The sequence below is a fragment of the Castor canadensis genome, chromosome 4 (genome assembly GCF_047511655.1).
Source record: "Castor canadensis chromosome 4, mCasCan1.hap1v2, whole genome shotgun sequence".
NCBI classification, from domain to species: Eukaryota; Metazoa; Chordata; class Mammalia; order Rodentia; family Castoridae; genus Castor; species Castor canadensis.
Window position 1 is genome coordinate 172,890,305 of NC_133389.1, and position 10,018 is coordinate 172,900,322.

The following is a 10,018-nucleotide window of genomic DNA, read 5'->3' on the forward strand; positions in this document are numbered from 1 at the left end:
TCTTAGAGTCAACTTTGTACCAACCTGTGGTAGACCCCAATCTTTAACTCTATTTATCAACTTGCAGGTAGAAAGTGAATAGCCAATCTAAATTTAAATATAGTGATAAAATCTATATTTGCCCATCTAGCTATGGGAGAAACTTTCTTACAACTAGAAATCCAAGAGCAGTTTTAAAAAGCAGACACTAAAATTCCTAATTATATAATAATTATATTATCATATAATTTATAATTATATAACAATTATTTTGCTTATTCTTTTCTCTTCTTTTATTCTTCTTCAGATCTGCTCAAAGCAGGATTTTGCCATGTCACATTTTATTCATTTAATTAATAAATAAATGAATGACCAAAGATCACAATGTGACCCCATGTGCGTGTACCTGCTTGCTCTACACTTACCAAGTGGAACTTCTAGAAAACCCACTTGTGCTCCTATGAAGGCCTTGGCCCATACATCCGCTGTCTGACTCTCCACCTCCCAGTTGCATGTGCGTGTTCCCAACAGCAAGCTTTTCCCATCAACCTTCAAGGTCTGCTGACCTCTTCTCTGATCTGCAAGTGATATGCTGCTTCTGTTTTTTCCTGTGTTTTGTTATGTTGCTTCCTCTGTGGCCTGCCTTTGCTGACACACTCAGACTTAATGTTTTATTCCAGGTCAGGCTTACACAGTGGCTTATCTTGGTAAAAATAAGACTTTTATCTTGGTAAAAATTGGGCTCAAATAAGAAATGAGAGTCAAGGGCCTCTGCCCGTATAAACAAGTTTCCTGTGACAAGGACACTTGGTCACAAGTCAGACACTTGGGCATTAGGTTCTCTGCCAGGATAAGGAATTATCCATTGAAAGGTACTCTGTAAACATTCATGATCAAATCCCATGAAGTTCTGTAAAAACAGGACTAGATTTTACAGCCAATCTTAAGAAAGGGACCTCAAGATCAAGTTAGAGAAAAAAATACAACAAATGTTATGAGACATGCATATCCTGGAGTATTACGCAACTATTGAAAATAAAGAATTGAGACCATATAGTCACTCAGTACACTAAGTAGACAGGGGAAAGGTGGTGAGAAGCACCTGGATGAAGACAATATGGGGCTTGTTGTCGATAAAAAGTTCACCCAAAGGCCAAATATGGCGACTCATGCCTGTAATTCCAGCTACATGAGAGGCAGAGACAGGAGGATTGCAATTTGAGACCAGTCTGGGCATAAAGTTAGCAAAACCCTATCTCAAAAAACAAGCTGGGCATGGTGGTACATGCCCGTGGTTCCAGCTACTCTGTAAGCAGATTTTGGAAGATTGTGATTTGAGGTAGGTCTTGCAAAATGCAAGATCCTATCTGAAAAACAAAACGAAAAGGGCTGAAAGCATGGCTCAGGTGGTAGAGGGCTTACCTATCAAGTGTGAGACCCTGAGTTCAAAATCCCAGTACTGCCAAAAAAATATGTAAGTTCACTTAAGTAGAAGATGCTCTGCTTTCCCATGTCACCAGCTTTTGGCAATTTTTTGGGGGGAGGTATGGGGTTTGAACTCAGGGCCTACACCTTGAGCCACTACACCAGCCCTCTTTGTGATGGGTGTTTTCGAGATAAGGTCTTATGACTATTTGCTCAGGCTGGCTTTCAACCAAGAACCTTCTTATCTCTGCCTCCTGTATAGCTAGGATTACAGACACGAGCCACTGGCGCCCGGCTTTAAAATGTTGTTTTTTTTGTTTGTTTGTTTGTTTTTTGTGGTGCTGGAGATCAAGGGCCTTGTGTATGCTAGGCAAGTACTTTACCACTGAGCTACATCTCCTGCCACTCCTGGCAATTTTTAACAGTCCCATTGGTCACTTCTCCTACAAGTACAGATCCCTCTTGTCTCTTCCCTCCCCTTGGCAGCCCACTGTATATCAGTTAGCTCTGAGAGATTTCCACAAAATAAAGTACTGTCGAGTAAGAAAAATCCAAAATATGTCTGTTATATTATTCTATTTTTCCTTAAAATCATTAAAAAGTCCATATCTATACGCATCTTACATAGATACGGTTAATATAGGCCATCGAGGGTGGTGAAGAGAGAGAAGGAAAGATAAGAGATAAGAAATATATTTTAAGCTGGGCACAGTGACTTCTGCCAGTAATCCCAGGTGCTTAAGTAGTGGAAAGTGGGAGGATTGAGACTTGAGGTCAGCATGGGCAAAAAAGTTGGTGAGAGCCCATCTTAGTCAATAAGGCAGGCATGATGGCATGTAACCATGTTTCCAACTGTGTGAGAGGCCTTAAGTAGTATGGTTGCAGCTCAAGGCTGACCTCGTACAAAAAGTGAGATCCTATTTGAAAAAATAACCTAAAAGGGCTGGGGATATTTCTCAAGTGGTAGATCGCTCTCAAGTGCAACTCTTTGAGTCCAAACCCTATCCTGTCACATTTTAAAATGCTATGTTAAAATGCTATATATGGTTTACAGAAGAAGGTGGAAATAAGAAATCACATGTAAATTTAAGTAATTTTAAAGCAAACTGAAAATAATATACTTCAATACTTGTAAGTTGAAAACTTGGGATTCAGATTTCAAAATTCCATGCTGTATGATGATTCAGGGCTCGGGAATCTGTAAGATAAAAGACCAAGCTTGGAAGATAGCTGAGAAATCAACAGCCACCCTTCAGATCTGAGATTTGCTTTGCCCAATCAGGAAATTCTTACCATTTGTTTAAATTGTAATTTGAGCAAACTGCCTCAATATGAATGTATAAATATAGTACTCACTCATCATTCCAGTGCAAATTAGTATTCAGAATAAGGACTAACTTTGAAAACACTGTTTTCTTTAGAATGAATGTAATTAAATAGTTAACAGAGTTCCAATAATTTTGACTTCATCATTTCCTAGGATTGTTTGCTTGTTTGCTTAATTATCCAGAATATTCTGACACAAATGACTTAATTTTTTAAATGCAACTCATAAACATGAAAGTCTAGCTTCCAGTAGTTCTAAGAAAGCAGAGTGAGGGTGGAGGTTGGGGTGACGGTTTGCACCTGATATAAGCAGATATTTTAATGGTTTTCAATCAGAAACAGAGTTTGTTTTGAATTCCAATGTCAAATCCAGCAGTTCACATTGAAGAATCTGTACAGAGGCACCAAAGTTTTCTCTATTAGTCATTTAGGCTGATTTGTTCGTGTCACTGTGACCTTGCAAAGAACACAGTGTCCTTAAAGACTAAAATAATACTCCACGTGAACCTTATAAAGTACTCTAAGCCTGCAACTCGTGAATTACTAAAAGGTATAAAAGATCTGCTTTTATTTCTTGCGTTTGTAATCTGGATGAAGTTAAGATTTGGGGTACGATTGATCTACCATATCAGCAATTTATGACAAATAATTAGGACCATGTCAGTAACTTTTACATAATTCTTTTAATTTTAGACACAAAGACAGGACAGAGAATCAAGACGAGTATTGGCGAGCAAGGTCTCAGTCACTAGGCAATGCTGGATTCTCTCTAACAAACAAAATAAAAATCATTTTTTCATAAAGAGCCTGCATTTAATATCTACAATCAAATGTGTTTCTATCAAACACATCATTTCTCTCTTTCTCTCTCCCTCTCTCTCTCTCTCTTTCTCTCTCCCTTTCAAGAAATAGTGGGTCAGACATTTCAGTCTAAATTTTTGACATTTGCTGGTAATAAACTAACAAAATACAAGCCAGTTCTCAAGATATTTATAGACACAAACAGAATACAATGTGCAAAGTACTTTTGTAAATATGTGAGGAATTATGTATAGATAGAAAATTATAAAAAACTTAATTTTTGTTAAATTATTTATGTTTTTTTAAATAAATAGCTTAAAAAAAAGAATTTCATGTCATGGATCTATCTGTAAGGTCTTTGGGGATATGAGGTGCCTAACCCATATGAGCAAGGCTTGGGGGAGATCATATTTTTTACTACAAATTCTATATCTTAACAAATAAATTTACAAGTTCCATCTTATTAGAGAAACTAAGCTTGTGTTTCTCAGACATGGAAGATTAACTAGGATGTCACTTTGGAATCAAACGTCAGGTTCACATAAACAAAATGTATTATGCATCTCAAATTGATATACTGGCCAGGAATCTTTCTCTTCAATACTATGATTAGATGAAGAATAAAGGCAGTGAAATTTTCCTCAAATTATAGTCAAATAGCTTGGAACTTCTAAGTAACTATTTAGTAAAGAATTTTGGCTTGCATATTTTCTTAATAAGTTTCTCATGAAAATATTGAAATTGTTGATTTAAGGCATATTTCATTTCATTTATTTCATCTTCTTTTTAAATCCAATACTCATGAGTTAAAAGAACAAAGGGCCTGAATGACTTAGTTATAATTTATTTTCACACCCATTTTCCTTAATAATTGCATCATCAGTCTCAGAGCCCATAAAGATGGAAAACTGTAAGATAGGACATAACTTCAGTTGGACACATTCATTTTTAGGGATAAACTTTAATATTTGTACATATTTGAAAAAAGTGAGTAATTCTGTTCACTTTGATGTTCTGATTTTTTAACTTGTGGAAGATAGTTGCAAACTCAAGCATTTACCACAAATGGAAAGTCAAAATCAAATTAGTTAAAATTTATTCAAGTAAGGAAGCTCTAATAATCTTCCGTGAAATAAATGGATATGGTTTGTTTTCTTCCTTTTCAATAAAACACAGATTGTTAAATAAATTAACACTTATTTCAAGACTTACTATGTGTTAGGAACTCAGTTATGATTTTTTTGTATGCATTATTTCATCTAAAATTCACAAAAACCCTAAGTACTGTGTATTTGCATTAATTAAAAGACTGCTAACTGCTATAGTAGAGAAATCCCATCACTTTAATTTGATTAAAAAAACCATTTTTTTCTCATTCACATAAAACACAATTAGATACCATTTGGAAAAAAAAGAATTTTTCTCTGCACAGTTATTCAAGGACTTGGTTAACATGCTACTATATACTAAATTTGTGTTTCCAATAATCAGGATAGATAACACACTTTGCTCATCAAATAAAGGAAGAGTTGGTGAAGATAATATGGGACAGTTTTATTGGCCAGGATTTGAAATGGCATGCATCATAGAACCCAGTCGAATAACCACAACTTTCTGTACAGGGGGCTCAGAAACGTTGCATGCCTCTGTGCCCAAGAAGTAGGGGAAACAAGGATGTTTGGTGACTAGCTAACCAGACTCTACCTCATTGCAAGTATATATTCTACTTTATTGCTTTAAAAGGTAAGGTATGAACAAGTTTCAACTCTAGTATATGATGGACTACAAGGCACATCTATGAAATATCTATTTGTGAATAACTTAGTTTATTACATGGTTACTTCCTATATATACTATTATGAACTTAAAAGTGTATACTTCCTGATATAATATCTAGTTTGTATGCAACAGTTCTCTCCCAAATGATTCCATTAACAAGTTTTTCAAATCAACTTTAATTTTGTTTCGCAGTGGGTTGCAGGTTTTTCAGTAGCCAGATATGTGAAAAACTAAGTGTGTGGTATGACTAAATAGTCAAAAGGATTTTGGTTGAATGATGGACTCTACTCAGTAAGTCTAAAATGACCAAACTATGCTGCTGGTAGAAGACAAATTGAAAAATAAGGCCAAAATTTACGTCGTCACAAGAAGTCCAGTGTACACAACAAGCTACACAAAACAACTGTTTTTCATTTCATGTACTCCTCTGAAGTGCCTAGAGCCCAACTCTCCAAAGTGGCTCCACCCACCACTCTCTTCCCTGACTACTGAGCAACACAGGAATGAAATAATAGGGGCAAAAATGGGGGGAGTGGGATAAAGGAGAGCGATGGAGGGGGGTAAATTCAGGTATGATATAGTTGATGTATTGTAAGAACTTTTTTAAGTTCCAATTGTGAATTGGAAATTCACAAATACAGCTATTGAATCTAGTAAAGTTTAATTTTAAATCTTGTATATTTTAATCTGTAATTCTAATAATCATACTTAAGAATTGCCTTACAACTTGATTATTGTATCCCCCTAATATTTTAACTGGAATTCTAAAGAAAATGTATTTGAATTTCTTTTTAGAAGTATTTTTTATACTCCAAAAATGAAATAGTCTCAAGCTTTCTAAAACCTCTTAAATATCTAAAAATTATACTAGAAAATAAAATAAAAATGAATAGTATCTTTCTGCATAGCTATCCTTAACTAGCAAAAAAGCTTTGTCTTCCTTATTATGCTTATGTCTTGTCTTCAACAAAATTAGAGATAAGGGCAGAACAGGTTCTGCTTGGAAGTAAGAGGGGAGAAGAGAGGAAGAAGGTAGGGAAGGGGAATTGGGGGGAGGGGGAAAGGGGGGAGAAATGACCCAAACATTGTACGCACATGTGAATAAATGAATAATAAAAATTTTTTTAAAAGATGAATGGAGGTGACTCCTCTCAAGATCCAAGCTGCTAAGAGAATATCCATTAAGACCAGTGGCCTGGATCTTGGGTGAGGGCTCCAATTTCCTTTTTTTATTCATTTATTCATATGTGCATACATTGTTTGAGCCATTTCTTCTCCCTGCCCCCCGCCCCCTCCATCTTCCCTATCCCCTTACTTCCAGGCAGAACCTGTTCTGCCCTCTTCTCCAATTTTGTTGAAGAGAAGACATACACTAGTTTGAGATAAGGATAGCTATACAGAGAGATTCCTAGCATTGCTTCCATGCACAGGTGTATTACAACACGATACAAGCTAATTTTCTAAGCCCCAGATTAGATAGTATTTCAGTTTAACCAACTCAAGACCCTAAAAGGCAACGGTTCTGAAAATAAAAGTTGTCTCGGTCCCTGCTAATACATAGCAGGAATATTGTTACATAAAGATGACCTGTCACTTGTGTTGAAACTCAAAAACTTTCTTATGAGTACTTCAGACCTTTAATGTTCAAACTGAGTTTACACTGGTCTTTTCCCACAATCACCATCAGCCCCTCAAATTTCATTTGTGTTTTTAATCATTAATACACTGTCCATATGAACTTTAAATCCGGGATACTTTTATCTCCTTATCCCCCCATTACATCCTATTATATGACAATTATCAATTTCCTTATTGTGCCCCCTCAATATCTCTTAAATTCAACTCACCACCTGTCTTAACCTGTATGTGCTGCTATGACAAAACACCACAGACTAGGAAATTATAAAGAACATGAAATTTGTTTATTAAAATTATTCTGTCACAGTTCTGGAGCTAGGGAAGACCAAGATCAAGGTGAGAGTAGGTTCAGTATTCTGTTGAGGGCTGTATACTTTGGAGGTGAGGAGTGGGTACTCACATGGTAGAAGACAGAAAGGAGACTTTTAGTATGACAATATAATCATATTAAATACAATAAATACAATATTGTACAATATTCTATGATATTGAGATTAAAATATCCATGATAGTTATAAACCTGAACTAAATATTAAGATTTTTCTTATACAACAATGCACTGTTCATGGTAGCATCCAATACTATAACCACTGACTGTCTTTCGCATTTTGCTTACATTAGGTCTGACTTTCTTCTAGATATACCCCTAGAATGTTCTTCTTTGGCCCCTGCTGACAATATCCATCAAATGTGATCTTTGAACTTACCCTATGAATACTGTTCTTTTCTTTTCCTTTCAGGATAGCTTACACCCATTTCTGTTATATCATCTCTTCCCTCCAACACACATTGAGATATTCGTATCTGTAAATCAGTCACCTATATAAGTGAGGAAAGGGAGGTCTGAAATATTTTCTCATTCATCTATTCTTACAGAACAAACATCAGATTCTGCTAAATAAATAAGATCCATTAATAAATAATGGATGAATAAATCAAAGAATTAAAGTACAAGGAGAATGAGTGTTTTACATATAGGTAGTATTTTGTTCCACGAATGGATAGATTTGCAGAGATTAGAACTACTTATGCAGTATAATACCTTTGTAAAGAAACTTTCTACTAAAGGCCTTAAATATAAATATATCTTGACATTTGACAAGTAATAAGCAACTTTAATAATACTAGAGTTTCAAGGATTCCCAAAACCAAATTTCTATGTTCTCATCTGCCAAAAACTACATACATCTGTGAAGGGCAGATTATTTTCTTGGGTAATTACAACCCTCCTAGACCCTCTACAGCCTAGTATAATAAAATTAAGGTGGTGCTTTTTAAACTTAAATCAAATCATTTCACTTTTCTCAAATCCTTGAGAGGGCTCCAGCTTAGTGTAAAGTCCAAAGCTCTTATCGGGCATGCATGATCTGGGTAGTCATTTCTATAATTCTTGGTCCTACCATGGTGCCTGCTCACAGCTTGGGCAGATAAGCCTCCTCACTCCTCTCTGAAATCAGGTTCTTGCCAAATCCTCTGCACAGAACACTTTATCCATAGATATTCTCCTGAACATTTCCTTCATGGCTCAGATTGATGATTCTTTATCACATTAGATTTCTCTGATCATGTTCATCCCCATCTTTCACCTTTTATCCCCTCACTCTACCTTATTTTTCTAACAGCTTCATCACTGAATATATCATATGTAGGCTTATTTGCTTATTTTATATATCCCCAGCTAGAATGGATGCCCCAGATGAATAGAAAGTTTGCTTTATCTACTACTGAATTCTTCTGTCAGAATAGCACTGACAAATGAAGCATTTAATAATATTTATTGCAGTAATGAATAACTACTTTTAAAGCTTAAGTAATCCATACAATGACATTTTACAGCTTCCTTCTAAGCTTTTAATTTTAAAATTATCACGGATCTGTAAATGTTGCAAAGAAAGTTACATACAGATATATGCCATGTATTCTTACTCAGTTTCTATTCCCAAAGGTTACATTTTAGATAATTATAACACCAGATCAAAACCAGAGGATTGACATTGGTACAATGTGTGTTCAGAGTTGTATATACTTTTTTATAAAAGGCATGTATTCAAGCACCACCATAATCAAGATGTGGAGCTATCCCATCACCACAAAACTTTTCTTTATTCTAAATTTCTGGCAACCACTAAGCTAATTTCTATCACTATAGTTTTAAATTTTTGAGGATATTATGTAAATAACATCACAGGGCATGTGACACTCTGGGATTGGCCTTTATCCCTCAGTATAATATTCTTGAGATCCATCTGAATTGTTTTAGGATCAATATTCTGTTCTTTTGTATTGCTATGTGAAGGTCCATGATATAGAGGAACAATAATTTAAATGTGTACCTAGTTAGTAGGGACATTTTGGATATTTCAGATGTTTGCTAATTCAAATAAATGTTTTGGCACAAGTAGTGTACAAGATTTTGTGTGAACATAAGTGTTTTGGGGGAAGGCAGTAAATGTTCAGAAGTGAAATTGTTGAGTTTACAATAATCGTACTTTTTTTTAGCTACTAGGGATTGGACTCAGTGCCTTGACTCTTCTAGGCAAGTGCTCTACCACTTGAGCTATGCCCCCAACCCTTTAATTTGTTTTTTTATGATGTTTCCAAACTATTTTCCAGAGTGGATGAACATTTTACATTCCCACCAGTATTATATATAGACCCAGCTTTTTCAGCATCCTTGTTCTCTCTCTTTCTCTCTCTCCCCACTGTTTTGATAGGTGTATACTGTTCATGACTTTTATCCATTTTTAATTGCATTGTTTGATTTTTTATTATTAATTTTTGGGTTTTTTGGACATATTCTAAATATGAGTCATTTGCCAGCTATGTGGTTAGCAAATATTTTCTTACCAGCTGTAGCTTGCCTTTTAATTCTCTTAGCAATGTCTTTCACAATGTAATATTATATTTGTGATGGAGTCTTGTTAACTTTTTTCTTATAAGGATTTTGCTTTCACTTATGTCTAAGACTTCTTCATCATTATTTAAGACCTGAAAATGTTATTCTATGTTCTTGAAGTTTTTTAGTTTTAAACATTACATTTGAGTCCATAATATCTTTTAAGTTAATTTT